Source organism: Pseudophryne corroboree, chromosome 4, assembly GCF_028390025.1.
Source record: "Pseudophryne corroboree isolate aPseCor3 chromosome 4, aPseCor3.hap2, whole genome shotgun sequence".
In the NCBI taxonomy this organism is placed as follows: Eukaryota; Metazoa; Chordata; class Amphibia; order Anura; family Myobatrachidae; genus Pseudophryne; species Pseudophryne corroboree.
In genome coordinates this window covers 638,913,814-638,930,528 of record NC_086447.1, presented here as the reverse complement: position 1 = coordinate 638,930,528, position 16,715 = coordinate 638,913,814, and the positions used below count along the sequence as shown (strand labels likewise).

The following is a 16,715-nucleotide window of genomic DNA, read 5'->3' as shown; positions in this document are numbered from 1 at the left end:
ATAGAATTTGTGGGTCATTTTGATCCCATAGTATTATTAACCTCAATAACCATAATTTCCACTCATTTCCAGTCTATTGTGAACACCTCACACCTCACAATATTATTTTTAGTCCTAATATTTGCACCAAGGTCGCTGGATGGCTAAGCTAAGCAACCCAAGTGGCCGACACAAACACCTGGCCCATCTTGGAGTGGCACTGCAGTGTCAGACAGGATGGCAGATTTAAAAAATAGTCCCCAAACAGCACATGATGCAAAGAAAAAAAGAGGTGTAATAAGGTAGCTGTGTGACTAAGCTAAGCGACCCAAGTGGCCAACACAAACACCTGGCCCATCTAGGAGTGGCACTGCAGTGTCAGACAGGATGGCAGATTTAAAAAATAGTCCCCAAACAGCACATGATGCAAAGAAAAAAAAGAGGTGCAATGAGGTCGCTGTGTGACTAAGCTAAGCGACCCATGTGGCCGACACAAACACCTGGCCCATCTAGGAGTGGCACTGCAGTTTTCTAGCGAGAAGATGAGTGCTTCCATCCTCATGTGAATCTGAACCATTAGCCATGAACATAGGCCAGGGCCTCAGCCGTTCCTTGCCACTCCGTGTCGTACATGGCATTGGCAAGTTAATGCTTCTACTCAGACGCTTTCAATTTAGATTTTTGGGTCATTTTACTGAACTTTTGCTTTTTGGATTTTACATGCTCTCTACTATGACATTGGGCATCGGCCTTGGCAGACGACGTTGATGGCATTTCATCGTCTCGGCCATGACTAGTGGCAGCAGCTTCAGCACGAGGTGGAAGTGGATCTTGATCTTTCCCTATTTTACCCTCCACATTTTTGTTCTCCATTTTTTAATGTGTGGAATTATATGCCAGTAATATATCAATAGCAATGGCCTACTGTGCCGTACTGCTATATATTATATACTGGTGGTCAGCAAAATTATGCACTGTCCTCCTACTATATATACTGCGCAAAACTTAAATGCACCACAGGTATGGATGGATAGTATACTGGACGACACAGAGGTAGGTAGAGCAGTGGACTACTGTACCGTACTGCTATATATTATATACTGGTGGTCAGCAAAATTATGCACTGTCCTCCTACTACTGCGCACAGTAACTAAAATGCACCACAGGTATGGATGGATAGTATACTTGACGACACAGAGGTAGGTAGAGCAGTGGACTACTGTACCGTACTGCTATATATTATATACTGGTGGTCAGCAAAATTATGCACTGTCCTCCCACTACTGCGCACAGTAACTAAAATTCACCACAGGTATGGATGTATAGTATACTGGACGACACAGAGGTAGGTAGAGCAGTGGACTACTGTACCGTACTGCTATTTATTATATACTGGTGGTCAGCAAAATTATGCACTGTCCTCCTACTACTGCGCACAACAACTAAAATGCACCACAGGTATGGATGGATAGTATACTTGACGACACAGAGGTAGGTAGAGCAGTGGCCTACTGTACCGTACTGCTATATATTATATACTGGTGGTCAGCAAAATTATGCACTGTCCTCCTACTACTGCGCACAACAACTAAAATGCACCACAGGTATGGATGGATAGTATACTTGACAAAACAGAGGTAGGTAGAGCAGTGGACTACTGTACCGTACTGATATAATACTGGTGGTCACTGGTCAGCAAAATTCTGCACTGTCCTCCTACTATATACTACAATGCAGCACAGATATGGAGCGTTTTTCAGGCAGAGAACGTATAATACTGGTGGTCACTGGTCAGCAAAACTCTGCACTGTCCTCCTACTATATAATACTGGTGGTCCCCAGTCCCCACAATAAAGCACACTGAGCACAGATATTTGCAGCACACTGAGCACAGATATGGAGCGTTTTTCAGGCAGAGAACGTAGATATTTTCAGCACACTGAGCACAGATATTTGCAAGCACACTGAGCACAGATATTTGCAGCACAATGAGCACAGATATTTGCAGCACACTGAACACAACTGAGAGAACGCTGCACACGTCCTCTCCCTATCATCTACAATGCACGAGTGAAAATGGCAGCGACGCGCAGCTCCCTATATAGAATACGAATCTTGCGAGAATACGACAGCGGGATGATGACGTTCGGGCGCGCTCGGATTAACCGAGCAAGGCGGGAAGATTCGAATCTGCCTCGGAACCGTGTAAAATGGATGAAGTTCGGGGGGGTTCGGATTCCGAAGAACCTAACCCGCTCATCACTAATATTATATATAGAGAGAGAGCGAGAGGGGGAGGGACGTATAAAGCGCTGCTACTGTAATCCAATATTTGATACCAAAAGTATTAGCATAAATAAAACAACTGTGATATATATAATCAAACAATTTACAAAAATACACTTCCATTAAGGTGGCTGCTCAAAGAGTCCTCAAAATAGTTCAGATTTATAAGCAAGATAAAATGTCCAAAAAGTAGTTAACACCTGCGCCAATCAATCCTCAAAGATTCTAAATATGTGTGTACTGACTAAAGATGAGCGTATTCGGTTCTCCGAGAACCGAACCCCTCCGAACTCCACGTGGTTTACACGAATCCGAGGAAGACTCGGTCCTTCCCACCTGACTCGGAAGACCCGAACGAGGCAAAACGTCATCTTCACGCTGTCGGATTCTCGCGATATTCGGATTCCATATAAAGAGCCGCGTTTCGCCGCCATTTTCACTCGTGCATTGTAGAGAGAGCGGAGAGGACGTGGCTACGTTCGCTCAGTGGAAAGCTCAATATCAGTGCTTACTTATTGCTGGTCAGTAATACTAGTAGTGTGTCTCTCCTGCTCAATGTCAGTTCTAGTATCCTCATCAGTGCTCAGTATCACTGCTCATTGTCTTGTGCTGCATTGTGGTGACCGGTATACTACAGTACAATAGTCCAGTGCTGCATCTTGCTGCTCAGTGTCAGTTCTATTATTATCATCAGTGCTCAGTATCACTGCTCACTGTCTTGTGCTGCATTGTGGTGCTCAGTATACTACAGTACATTACTAAAAGTCCAGTGTCTCGTGCTGCATCTTGCTGCTGTAGGGTGCTGTGGTAGTGTCCTGTCACTGTGCATAGGTCATCATCATTCCAGTCACAGTGGTATCTGGTATCTATCTAGTGATATCTAATTCCAGACATTACTGCCGTCTAATTCCAGATATATTACTGGCATATAATTCCACACATTAAAAAATGGAGAACAAAAATTTGGAGGGTAAAAGAGGGAAAGATCAAGATGCACTTCCACCTAGTGCTGAAGCTGATGCCACTAGTCATGGCAGAGAAAATGAAGTGCCATCAACGTCGTCTGCCAAGGCCGATGCCCAGTGTCATAGTAGAGAGCATGTAAAATCCAAAAAAACAAACGTAAAGTACAATTACCCAAAAATCTAAATTAAAATCGTCTGAGGAGAAGCGTAAACTTGCCAATATGGCATTTACGACACAAAGTGGCAAGGAACGGCTGCGGCCCTGGCCTATGTTCATGGCTAGTGGTTCAGCTTCACATAAAGATGGAAGCACTCATCCTTCAGCTAGAAAAATGAAAACAGTTAAGCTGGCAAAAGCACAGCAAAGAACTGTGCGTTCTTCTAAATCACAAATCCCCAAGGAGAGTCCAATTGTGTCGGTTACGATGCCTGACCTTCCCAACACTGGACGGGAAGAGGTGGCTCCTTCCACCATTTGCACGCCCCCTGCAAGTGCTGGAAGGAGCACCCACAGTCCAGTTCCTGATATTCAAATTGAAGATGTCACTGTTGAAGTACACCAGGCAGGATGAGGATATGGGTGTTGCTGGCGCTGAGGAGAAAATTGACAAGGAGGATACTGATGGTGAGGTGGTTTGTTTAAGTCAGGCACCCAGGGAGACACCTGTTGTCTGAGGAATGAATAAGGCCATTGACATGCCTGGTCAAAATACCCAAAAAATCACCTCTTCGGTGTGGGATTATTTTAACAGAAATGCGGACAACAGGTGTCAAGCCGTGTGTTGCCTTTGTCAAGCTGTATTAAGTAGGGGTAAGGACGTTAAATACCTAGGAACATCCTCCCTTATACGTCACCTGGAGCGCATTCATCAGAAGTCATTGACAAGTTCAAAGACTTTGGGGGACAGCGGAAGCAGTCCACTGACAACTAAATCCCGTCTTCCTCTTGTACCCAAGCTCCTGCAAACCATCCCACCAACTCCTTCAATGTCAATTTCCTCCTTAGACAGGAACGCCAATAGTCCTGCAGGCCATGTCACGGGCAAGTCTGACAAGTCCTCTCCTATCTGGGATTTCTCCGATGGATCCTTGAGTGGAACGCCTACTGCTGCTGGCGCTGCTGCTGTTGTTGCTGTTGTTGCTGCTGGGAGTTGATCGTCGTCCCAGAGGGGAAGTCGGAAGACCACTTGTACTACTTCCAGTAAGCAATTGACTGTCCAACAGTCCTTTGCGAGGAAGATGAAATATCACAACAGTCATCCTGTTGCAAAGCGGATAACTCAGGCCTTGACAACTATGTTGGTGTTAGACGTGCGTCCGGTATCCACCATTAGTTGACAGGGACTTAGAGAATTGCTTGAGGTAGTGTGTCCCCGGTACCAAATACCATCTAGGTTCCACTTCTCTAGGCAGGCGATACCGAGAATGTACACAGACGTCAGAAAAAGAGTCACCAGTGTCCTAAAAAATACAGTTCTACCCACTGTCCGCTTAACCACGGACATGTGGACAAGTGGAGCAGGGCAGACTAAGGGCTATATGACTGTGACAGCCCACTGGGTAGATGTATTGCCTCCCGCAGCAACAGCAGCAGCAGCGGCACTAGTAGCAGCATCTTGCAAACGCCAACTCATTCCTAGGCAGGCTACGCTTTGTATCACCGCTTTCCATAAGAGGCACACAGCTGACAATCTCTGACGGAAACTGAGGAACATCATCGCAGATTGGCTTACCCCAATTGGACTCTCCTGGGGATTTGTGACATCGGACAACGCCACCAATATTGTGCGTGCATTACATCTGGGCAAATTCCAGCACGTCCCATGTTTTGCACATACAGTACAATGAATTTGGGGGTGCAGAATTTTTTTTAAAAATGACAGGGGCGTGCAGGAGATGCTGTCGGTGGCCCGAAGAATTGCAGGCCACTTTCGGCATTCAGCCACCACGTGCCGAAGACTGGAGCACCAGCAAACACTCCTGAACCTACCCTGCCATCACCTGAAGCAAGAGGTGGTAACGAGGTAGAATTCAACACTCTATATGCTTCAGAGGATGGAGGAGCAGCAAAAGGCCATTCAAGCCTATACATCTGCCTACAATATAGGCAAAGGAGGGGAAATGCACCTGACTTAAGCGCAGTGGAGAATGATTTCCATGTTGTACAAGGTTCTGCAACCCTTTGAACTTGCCACACGTGAAGTCAGTTCAGACACTGCCAGCCTAAGTCAGGTCATTCCCCCCATCAGGCTTTTGTAGAAGCAGCTGGAGAGATTAAAGGAGGAGCTAAAACGGAGCGAGTCCGTTAGGCATGTGGGACTTGTGGATGGAGCCCTTCATTAGCTTAACCAGGATTCAAGGGTTGTCAATCTGTTGAAATCAGAGCACTACATTTTGGCCACCGTGCTCAATCCTAGGTTTAAAGCCTACGTTGTATCTCTCTTTCCGGCAGACACAAGTGTGCAATTGTTCAAAGACCTGCTGGTGAGACACTTGTTAGGTCAAGTGGAACGTGACCTGCCAACAGCTCCTCCTTCATTTTCTACTGCCACTGGAGCTGCCAGGAAAAGGATAAAATTTCCAAAACCACCCGCTGGCAATGATGCAGGGCAGTCAGGAGCAAGTGCTGACATCTGGTCCGGACTGAAGGACCTGCCAACGATTACTGACATGTCATCTACTGTCACTGCATATGATTCTGTTACCATTGAAAGAATGGTGGAGGATTATATGAGTGACAGCATCACTGTAGGCATATCAGACAGTCTGTACGTATACTATCAGGAAAAAGAGGCAATTTGGATGCCCTTGCACAAACTGGCTTTATTTTACCTAAGTTGCCCCACCTCCAGTGTGTACTCCGAAAAGAGTGTTCAGTGCAGCCGGTAACCTTGTCAGCGATCGGCGTAGGAGGTTACTTCCAGAAAATGTGGAGAAGTTGATGTTCATCAAAATGAATTATAATAAATTCCTCCGTGGAGACATTTACCAGCAATTGCCTCCAGAAAGTACACAGGGACCTGTGATGGTGGATTCCAGTGGGGACGAATTAATTCTCTGTGAGGATGGGGATGTACACAGTGAAAGGGGTGAGGAATCGGACAATGAGGAGGAGGTGGACATCTTGCCTCTGTAGAGCCAGTTTGTGCAAGGAGAGATTGATTGCTTTTTTTTGGGTGGGGGCCCAAACCAACCAATCATTTCAGCCGCAGTCATGTGGCAGACCCTGTCGCTGAAATGATGGGTTTGTTAAAGTGTGCATGTTCTGTTTATACAACATAAGGGTGGTGGGAGGGCCCAAGGACAATTCCTTCTTGCACCTCTTTTTTATTTATTTATCTTTGCATCATGTGCTGTTTGGGCCAGGTGTTTGTGTTGGCCACTTGGGTCGCTTAGCTTAGTCACACAGCTACCTCATTGCGCCTCTTTTTTCTTTGCATCATGTGCTGTTTGGGGACTATTTTTTGAAGTGCCATCCTGTCTGACACTGCAGTGCCACTCCTAGATGGGCCAGGTGTTTGTGCCGGCCACTTGGGTCGCTTAGCTTAGTCATCCAGCGACCTTGGTGCAAATTTTAGGACTAAAAATAATATTGTGAGGTGTGAGGTGTTCAGAATAGACTGGATATGAATGGAAATTATGGTTATTGAGGTTAATAATACTATGGGATCAAAATTACCCCCAAATTCTATGATTTAAGCTGTTTTTGAAGGTTTTTTGAAAAAAAAACACCCAAATCCAAAACGCACCCGAATCCGACAAAAAATCGAAAGGGAGGTTTTGCCAAAATGCGTCCGCATCCAAAACACGACCGCGGAACCATATCCAAAACACAAAACCCGAAAAATGACCGCTGCACATCTCTAGTACTGACAGGAATAATGATTCCATCTTATATTAATGTCTTTCACCCCTCTCCTCCGCTTGTCCCTTTTAAAGCCCCAATACTCCGTAGGTTAATTGGATCATAGGTAGGGAGATAAAGAAGTAAAAGTTGTTTCTTCAATAAATAATGTAATAAAATAAGTATTTTCAGTGTCAACATATAACAGTATTATATATATATATATATATATATATATATATATATATATATAGAGAGAGAGAGAGAGAGAGAGAGAGAGAGAGAGAGAGAGAGAGGGGGTGTGGCGGATTAAGCGTTTGGGTGCCCGGGGCACTTTAAACAGGGGAGTCCCGGTGGAAGGGGGGGGGGGGGGGGGAGGAGGGTGTATTAAATTGTGCATACATCCCAACATGACCCATTCCAGGAGGGGCAAAATGCTTTGCTCCTGGACTTCACTCGTAATATAAGATTGGTGCCACCTGTGTTGAACTATTTAATTGATAAGAGAGATGTTTCAACAGCATTGAATGCTACCATAATTTAAGAAGGTAGTCCAGGTAGAGAGCATTTTGTCCCTCCTGGAATGGTTTTTTTTTGTGAGGTATGGATTATTGGCCTAATTCAGTAAGGATTGAAAATTCTGCTATTTAGCAGACTTGGCAATCCTTTTGCTAGCATGCTGACCGTCACCCCCCCCCCCCCTCCCTTCAAGAAGCAGAAATTGCGAACGCTTCGCAATTTCTGCTTGTTAGCATAAAAGAAAATGCCTCCTGCCAGTGCATCTTAGCTCCCGATCGCCGCAGCTGTGTGTGACGTCACGCAGTTGCCACAACCACACCCCTGCCATGCCCACATTCGCGCCGCAACGCTCTGTCCTGGAAACGGAGCGTTGCCACCCCTGCCCCCACGACCGACTCTGCCTGATTGACAGGCAGAGGTGATTGCATTTTCTGCGGCCCCCACTGATGCTGCGCATGCACCTGTGTGGCAATTGTAATAATTCTGGTTAGATCGCGATTTGCGATCCAACCTGAATTAGCCCCTATGTACAGTATATTAAATTTAAACCATTGGTGTATATTAGATTTAAACTAATAGTTTAATAATGCCTGGGTACTGTTTATGGCTCCACCTAATTGAAAAACAACTGTTTTGTACACTTGTCTTGTAGTGGAACAAAGACAACTTAAACAACATTAAAATAGGAATTTAATACCTACCGGTAATTCCTTTTCTCGTAGTCCGTAGTGGATACTTTGGATCTGTACTTTAGTACCATGGGATATAGATCGGGACCACTGGAACCTGGCACTTCAAAACCTTTAGTGTGTGTATATGTGTGCTGGCTCCTCCCCTCTAAGTCCCTCCTACCAGACTCAGTCTAGGAAAACTGTGCCCGAGGAGACGGACATACCACGAGAGAAGGAATAAATACAACAGCGGTGAGGCAACAAGCCAACACACAACCATAACCAAAAGGAGGGCACTAACTAGAACAGAGGATAGCAACACCAACCCAACCAGGATAGCACAGCTATCCCAACAACATAAAAGGGAACACAACGGCTGACCAACCAAATACTTACTCAAGTAAGCAGGAATCGAAGCACTGAGACGGGATCCCAGTATCCACTACAGACTACGAGAAAAGAAATTACCGGTAGGTAATACATTCCTATTTTCTCTAACATCCTAGTGGATACTGGGGAACTGTACTTTAGTACCATGGGGAAGTCCCAAAGCTCCCAAACGGAAGGGAGACTGCCAAGACCCCTGTTATACTACCTGACCAAACTGAAGGTCATCCCTGGCCAAGGTGTTGAACCGATTGAATTTCACAAACGTATTCGAACCCGACCAAGTAGCAGCTCGGCACAACTGCAAGGCCGAGACAACCCCGGACAGCCACCCAGGAAGATCCCACACACCTCGTCGAGTGGGCCTGAATAGACATCTGCAAAGGCAGAGCCACCTAAGTATAGGCCTATTGAATGGTCAACCTTAGCCAAGGAGCAATAGATTGCTTGGAAGCCGGACAACCAATCTTGGTGGCATCATAAAGGACAAACAGCGAACCAGATTTCCAATGACGAGCCGTCCTCTTAACATAAATCTTCAGAGCCCTCATTATATCCAAGGACTCTGGCCGAATGGAAACGTCAGACAACACCGGAACCACAATGGGTTGATTGACATGAAAAGCCGAAACCCCTTTTGGCAAAAACTGAGGACGGGTCCTGAGTTCCGCCCTATCTTCATGAAAAATCAAATAAGGGCTCTTACAGGATAAGGCCCCCAATTCAGAGACACATCTTGCAGACGACAATGCTAATAACATCACCGTTTTCCAGGTGAGAAAGTTAACTCCACCTTATGTAAGGGTTCAAACCAGTCCGACTGAAGAAAGGACAAAACCACATTGAGATTCCACGGAGCCATGGGAGGTACAAAGGGTGGTTGCATCTGAAGAACTCCTTTTAGGAAAGTTTGTACCTATGGCAACATGGCAAGTTGTTTCTGGAAGAAAATAGAGAGCGCCAAAATCTGGACTTTAATGGAGCCTAAGCGTAGGCCCATATCCACTCCCGCTTGCAGGAAAAGTAAAAAACAGCCAATACTAAATTCCACGGGAGACACCTTTCTACTTTCACACCAGGAAACATACTTCTTCCAGATACGATGATAATGTTTTGACGTCACCATCTTCCTGGCTTGGACCATAGTGGAAATAACCCGGGAGGGAAGACCTTTTCTAGCTAGAATCTGCCTCTCAACTTTCAAGCCATCAAACGTAGCCACTGTAAGCCTGGATAGACAAACGGACCTTGTTGAAGAAGATCCTTTTGGAGCAGTAGAGGCTCCAGAGTCATAGTTAGGAGGTCTGAGTACCACGCCCATCGAGGCAGATCCAGGGCAATTAGAATTGCTTGAACGCTTTCCCTTTTTAGTCTTTCTAGAACTCTTGGGATTAGCTGTAGAGGAGGGAATAGGTACACAAACTGGTACATCCATGGCATCTACTGCACAAGAAAGAAAAAGTATTCCACATTGGGGCACTCATTTGTAACTGGTTGTGCTAGTGAAGCTAGATCCAGGTGCAGTGTAACTCCCTATAAAACGTAACCTTTATTATTATTTGTATAAAATACTAATCTTAAATAGCTTGCGAAGTATTCAAAGAAAATTAAATGAAATGGTGAATTGTGCAAAGAAAAATTCAAAATGACGTCACCTACCTTCTGGGTGCCGTGTTTTTAAATGATCACATGGTCTCAACATGCTATAATATAATGTGATGCAAAAATTACTTCTATAAGCTGCTAGTCGTGGTTACTTGAAATATGCAACATAGGCTGTTAATATTTGTCTGAAACAAACGCTGGTTCCCCACTATTAGGTATATGGGTGGACTCACTTTATTTAAGCATTATTTAGAGAGGGCTTATTATTACAACATGCAATACTGCCAATAGTAGCAATAGGGATAAGGATTTGGTATATTTGGTATATATTGCATGTTGTAATAATAAGCCCTCTCTAAATAATGCTTAAATAAAGTGAGTCCACCCATATACCTAATAGTGGGGAACCAGCGTTTGTTTCAGACAAATATTAACAGCCTATGTTGCATATTTCAAGTAACCACGACTAGCAGCTTATAGAAGTAATTTTTGCATCACATTATATTATAGCATGTTGAGACCATGTGATCATTTAAAAACACGGCACCCAGAAGGTAGGTGACGTCATTTTGAATTTTTCTTTGCACAATTCACCATTTCATTTAATTTTCTTTGAATACTTCGCAAGCTATTTAAGATTAGTATTTTATACAAATAATAATAAAGGTTACGTTTTATAGGGAGTTACACTGCACCTGGATCTAGCTTCACTAGCACAACCAGTTACAAATGAGTGCCCCAATGTGGAATACTTTTTCTTTCTTGTGCAGTACATAACTAATTTATTCCCGGGAGCACCCCCAACAAAAAATAAAACTAAGAATTACCCTCAAAAAAACAATTCTTTGATTAGGAATTATGGGAGGTAACTGGTTGGCATGATTGTATAACTTCTCTGTGACCTGTGCGGATTCTCTCTTTTTTTCTACATCCATGGCATCGTCAGCGTGTCCACTGCTACAGCCTGCAGATCCCTCGTTCTGGAACAGTAATGGCATAGCTTCTTGTTGAGACAAGAATTCATCAGATCTATCTGTGGACAGCCCCACCAGTGAATTAACTGTTGAAACACCTGGTGATGTAGGCCCCATTCCCCTGGATGGAGGTCGTGTCTGCTGAGGAAGGCCGCTTCCCAGTTGTCCACTCCTGGAATTAATATGGCTGAGATGGCCCTTACGTTGGCCTCCGCCCAGAGGAGGAGTTTTGACACTACTCGCATCGCTGCTTTGCTTCTTGTTCCACCTACTCGGTTTATATACGCCACCGCCGTGGCGTTGTCTAATAGAACCTGGATCGCCCGATCCCTCAGGAGATGAGAAGCTTGCAGAAGGGCATTGTAAATTGCCCTGAGTTCCAGGACGTTTATCGGCAGAGTAGATTCCTGACTTGACCATTTCCCCTGGAATTGGGCTCCTTGGGTCACAGCCCCCCAACCCCGAAGGCTGGCATCCGTTGTCAGAAGAATCCATTATGGGATATTGAAATTTCTGCCTTCTACCAGGTGAGGAATTTGTAGCCACCATAATAGAGAAATCCGGGCTTTCGGAGATAAGGTCACTTCCTGATGCATGTGAAGGTGAGAATCGACCATTTGTCCAGCAGATCCAGATGAAATGGCCATGCATGAAAATCTGCTGTATTGGATTGCCTCGTAAGCAGCAACCATCTTGCCCTGCAAACGTATGCAAAGATGTATGGATGCCTTGCGAGGATGGAGCACTGAGCGGACCAAAGCCTGGATAGCCAAGGCCTTGTCCATCGGAAGAAACACCTTTTGAGACACTGTATCCAGTATCATTCCCAGGAATTGGAGACCTTGGGGATGGTTCCAGGTAAGATTTCTGGAAGTTTAGGATCCACTAATGATCCATAAACAGGTGAGTCGTCAGAGCGATGCTGTGCAATAGATGCTCCCAGGACATAGCCTTTATCAGGAGATCGTCCAAGTAGGGGACTATGTTAACTCCTATCCAGCGCAGTTGCAGCATCATCTCCTCGCCATGACTTTGGTGAAGACCCTTGGAGCTGTGGACAGGCCAAAGTGCAAGGCCTGGAACTTGAAATGGTAGTCCAAGATGGCGAACCTGATGTAAGCCTGATGAGGAGACCACATGGGAATGTGTAGGTAAGCATCCTTGACATCTAGGGATACCAAGAATCCCCCCTCCTCCAGACCGGACACCACTGCCCACAGGGATTCCATCCTGAATTTGAACACCCGCAAATACGGGTTTAGAGACTTCAGGTTTAAGATAGGTTATACCGAACCGTCTGGTTTTGGAATGACAAAAAGACTGGAGTAAAACCCAATTTTGTGTAATGGAGGAGGTTCCGGAACCACCACCCCTGTCTGCAAAAGTTTTTGAATTGCCTCTTGCAAGGTAACTTTTGCTGCCGGCAAAACTGGTAAGCCCGATTTGAATAATCTGTGAGGAGGAAGTGCTTGAAATTCCATCCGGTATCCCTGGGAAATGAGGTCCCTCAACCAAGGATCCCTGCAGGACTTTGCCCACACATGGGCGAAGTGTTGAAGGTGAGCACCTACCTGAAAATCGCCTTGCTTTTGGGGCAAACCATCACGCAGAAAGCTTAGAGGCAGGGGATCCGGTGGTCTGGTCCTGGGATGCAGCCGTTGCAGGTTTACCGGACTTACCAGGAGATCCTCTCGTGGTGGTGGAGACTCCCCGGCCCCTGCCTCCGAACCTTGCCACACGAAAGGACTGAAAGGAGGGTCCTGTGTAAGAACGTCGAGCAGATGGCGCAGCCGATGGCAGATAGGTAGATTTACCCGCCGTTGCCTGGGAGATCCATTTATTTAATTCATACCCAAACAAGGTATCACCTATAAATGGAAGATTTTCTACACCCTTTTTGGAATCAGCGTCCGCTTACCATTAACGCAAACACAGAGCTCTGCATGCCGAAACTGCCATAGCAGTAGTGCGGCCATTTATCTTACACAATTCCTTTATAGCCTTGCTCATCTAATTTGCAGCATCCGGTATGTGTTGCAGCAGAGTAATGACCTCATGCTGGGGCAGCTTGTCTAATCCATTAATAATATCGGACCACTTGACCATTACCCTGGAAAACTACCCACAAACTATTGTGGGGTGCTGTGCCATGCCTGCTGCTGTATAAATTGCCTTGAGAGTGGTCTCAATTTTACGGTCAGCCGGCTCTTTTAGGGATATAGCACCTGGCACCGGCAGTACCAATTTCTTAGACAGTCTGGACACAGACGTATCAACTGACAGGGGGGGGGGGGGGGAGGGGGAGTTTCCCATACCTTCCTGTCCTCAGCTGGGAGGGGGAAGGTACTGTAGCTTAAAACCTCTGAGGAATTTTACATTTCTTATCAGTATTTAACCATGCTTCCCTGGCCAGGGAGTTTAACTCTTTAGACATAGGAAAAATTTGCTGAGGTCTTTGGTCTAACATTAAAGTACAACTCCTCATCAGGTTCTGACTCCTGATCCGGTATGTGAAGAACATCTCTTACAGCAAAAATGAGGGCCTCCACTCCTGGGGACTGAGAGCTGTCCTCATCCATATCATCATCCACATCGGGCTGATCAGAATCAGACTGGAGCACCTGTGGCAGTGAGCGTTTATGTGAAACCAACAGAGGGGGCTGAGAAGCCTTTCTGGTATCTGCTGCTTTTGCCATACAATCAAAAGACTGCTTTAACACTTGTCTCTCCTTTTTAGCAGCAGCTAATTCTGAATTAACATTCTGAATCATGCTTTTAAAAGTATCCAGCCAGTCAGGTGCCTGTGAACTGTGTCACTGAGGAGATAAGGAACATTGCTCACACATGAGGGACCCCGCTGATGAAGTGGTAAAGTTACAAGCAGCACACAATCATGTCAACATACATATTGACACAACTGTAATATAGCACAGCTCACTGGAACTCACCCCTACACAGACCCTAGTGAGCCCCTGGAGTGACACTGAGGAGCGGAGACCAGCACACAGAACACAGCAGCACAGTGTGTGAAATAATGTGTATAACCTGATAAAAGTGCAGCGGCGCTACCGCTGGTGTGCTTCCCCCTCTATGACCCCCTGGTACCAGTACAGAGTCTGTAATAGCAAGGGTCCATGGAGGAGCAGTGTACATGCAGCCTTGATGATCCGCAGCAGCAGGAAAATGGTGCCTTCCCGCCTCTGGTCCCGCTCCGGGCAGCCCCGAACCTTGCAATGGTGTGCAGTCCCTCACATTATTATACTGGCCATGTGCCCTGCGTCCCAATGTGAACCCCAAAGTGTTAGGGACTTGCTCGATAGAGGTGACCTCGACGCGGTGAGCAAGCCCATATCATTGGCCAATTATATGCTAACAACCTCTTATTATACTATATATTGTAATTTACAGTAATGATTGTAGAGTACATCTGCACCCATTTCTTCCCCTGTATTACCATAAAATCTCAGCAGATAGCACCTTTCATTGCAACCACTAAGGTGTGCAGTCTAGGCCCATTTCCTCTATATTTCATATAGATAACCGCACAGACAAGCCCTAAGGGGCAGTGAGCACTGCGGGGCATGAGCCCTGAGCCAGTTTTGTCCGCGGAATGCACCGCAGCTTGTGGCTCGTGACCGCCACGCAAAATGCCGCCAAAACTGCACCGGGTACCCGCTAACCAGGACCCCGGTGTAACACTCACCGCACCTCAATCTTCGGCATCTGTTAGAGGATGGCGGCTAGCTGCTGGCATGGGCAAACATACTAACGATGTGTAATCAGCACCTCAGGAGCTCAATATCCCGTCAGCTGGGATTACAAACCATTAACCCTCAGGAGGTTGGTTCTGTCCCCCCTCTAAGCCCCACGAAGCAGGTAGACTGGTTGCCAACCAGGACTACCTGAAAACAATAACTAAAACAAAAATTAAAGGAAACTCTCTGGAGCTCCAGAAAAATGCAACCGGCTCCTCGGGCACAATTTTCTAAACTGAGTCTGGTAGGAGAGGCATAGAGGGGAGGAGCCAGCACACACATACACACACTAAAGGTTTTGAAGTGCCAGGCTCCAGTGGACCTGATCTATACCCCATGGTACTAAAGTACAGTTCCCCAGTATCCACTAGGACTTAGAGATAATATACATAAAAAAATAAAATCTATAATTTATCATGTCATATGCAAGAATAGCAGCAGCCTACATGCAAGAATAGCAGGACTCAGGAGGTCTCACTTTCTACCCTTATTAGGGGTGGTCTTCTGTATACCGGCGGTCGGGCTCCCGGCGCTCAGTATACCGGCGCCGGGAGCCCGACAGCCGGCATACCGACACTTATTTTCCCTCGAGGGGGTCCACGACCCCCATAGAGGGAGAATAAAATAGTGTGGCGCGCGTAGCGCACCACCGTGCCCGTAGCGTGGCGAGCGCAGCGAGCCCGCAAGGGGCTCATTTGCCCTCGCCACACTGTCGGTAAGCCGGCGGTCGGGCTCCCGGCGCCGGTATGCTGGTTGCCGGGAGCCCGACCGCCGGCCAGCCGTAGTGAACCCCCTTATTAGAGAACAAATTACACAGGACCCAGACAGAGAGAACGAGAAGATGAGATCCCTGGGTCACTTACAGTTCTCTCCACCCACTATCTCTCCTCTGGTTGTTATAAAACTCCATAGCTAGGTCATGAAACCTGATACGCCAGTGTCTCTGCCTGCACTGCATACTGGTTTGCTCACATTCTGGCTGCTTGGTACTGCTGCTGCATATGAGGGAAAGCTATTGATGTCAGTGTCCCCTGGCATGGGGGATCCCTGCCAAAGGGGGAGCCGGGATCCAGTATGCCCTGCACAACCCCCTTAATCTGGCTAAGTATATATATCTATCAGGGATGTGTGGTGAGGTAAATAGCTGAGGAGGTGCTGGCCGGAAACAGACCCTGATTTACACACGTTATGAGTCAAAGGGTGCACATGGGCATAATACACAAATGGAGCAGTACATACTGCTGGAAATTTGGTGAGATTTGATCAGAGATGTGCAGAAAAGATAGTCAATTGAGGCACTAACTCACCTGCCATAGACTTTTTACTCCATTGTTTTGACTATAAAAATCATTAGAATAATACAAAGAAGAGATTTATAATATATTGATTGTATTTTTCATATACTTTATCTAGTCAAAACCCTGGTTTAAACGTTAGTATGACAGAAAGACTCTGCCTCACCCCACCGCTTGCCTCTGATTTATATATATATATATATATATATAGACAAGATGTAGAGTGCGGCACTCAGGAAAAGAATAAGACGTGGACAAAATTCGTATCAACATTTCAATCTTATTAGATTGTCTTCAGGATACAAGTATAACAAGTAAAAAGTGACTTACCCGAACTTTATACCCCTCACAGTGTTCAAAAACGGGATCGCGCCATTCACCACGCTGCGGCTCTGGCGGTGTCCCATTTAGATGACGTCATCGCGTATAGACGCG

At 46.0% G+C, this 16,715-nt stretch overlaps 1 protein-coding gene and 1 long non-coding RNA gene across 6 annotated transcripts in view; one reads left to right on the top strand and one right to left on the bottom strand.

Annotated features, from left to right (window-relative positions):
• The window catches only part of IPCEF1 (interaction protein for cytohesin exchange factors 1), a 331,546-nt gene that overhangs the window by 215,336 nt on the left and 99,495 nt on the right, over positions 1–16,715 (bottom strand). The window lies entirely within an intron of this gene.
• LOC134910083 (uncharacterized) overlaps positions 1–16,715 on the top strand; it is a 127,409-nt gene that overhangs the window by 45,955 nt on the left and 64,739 nt on the right. The gene's annotated exons all lie outside the window — the stretch shown is intronic.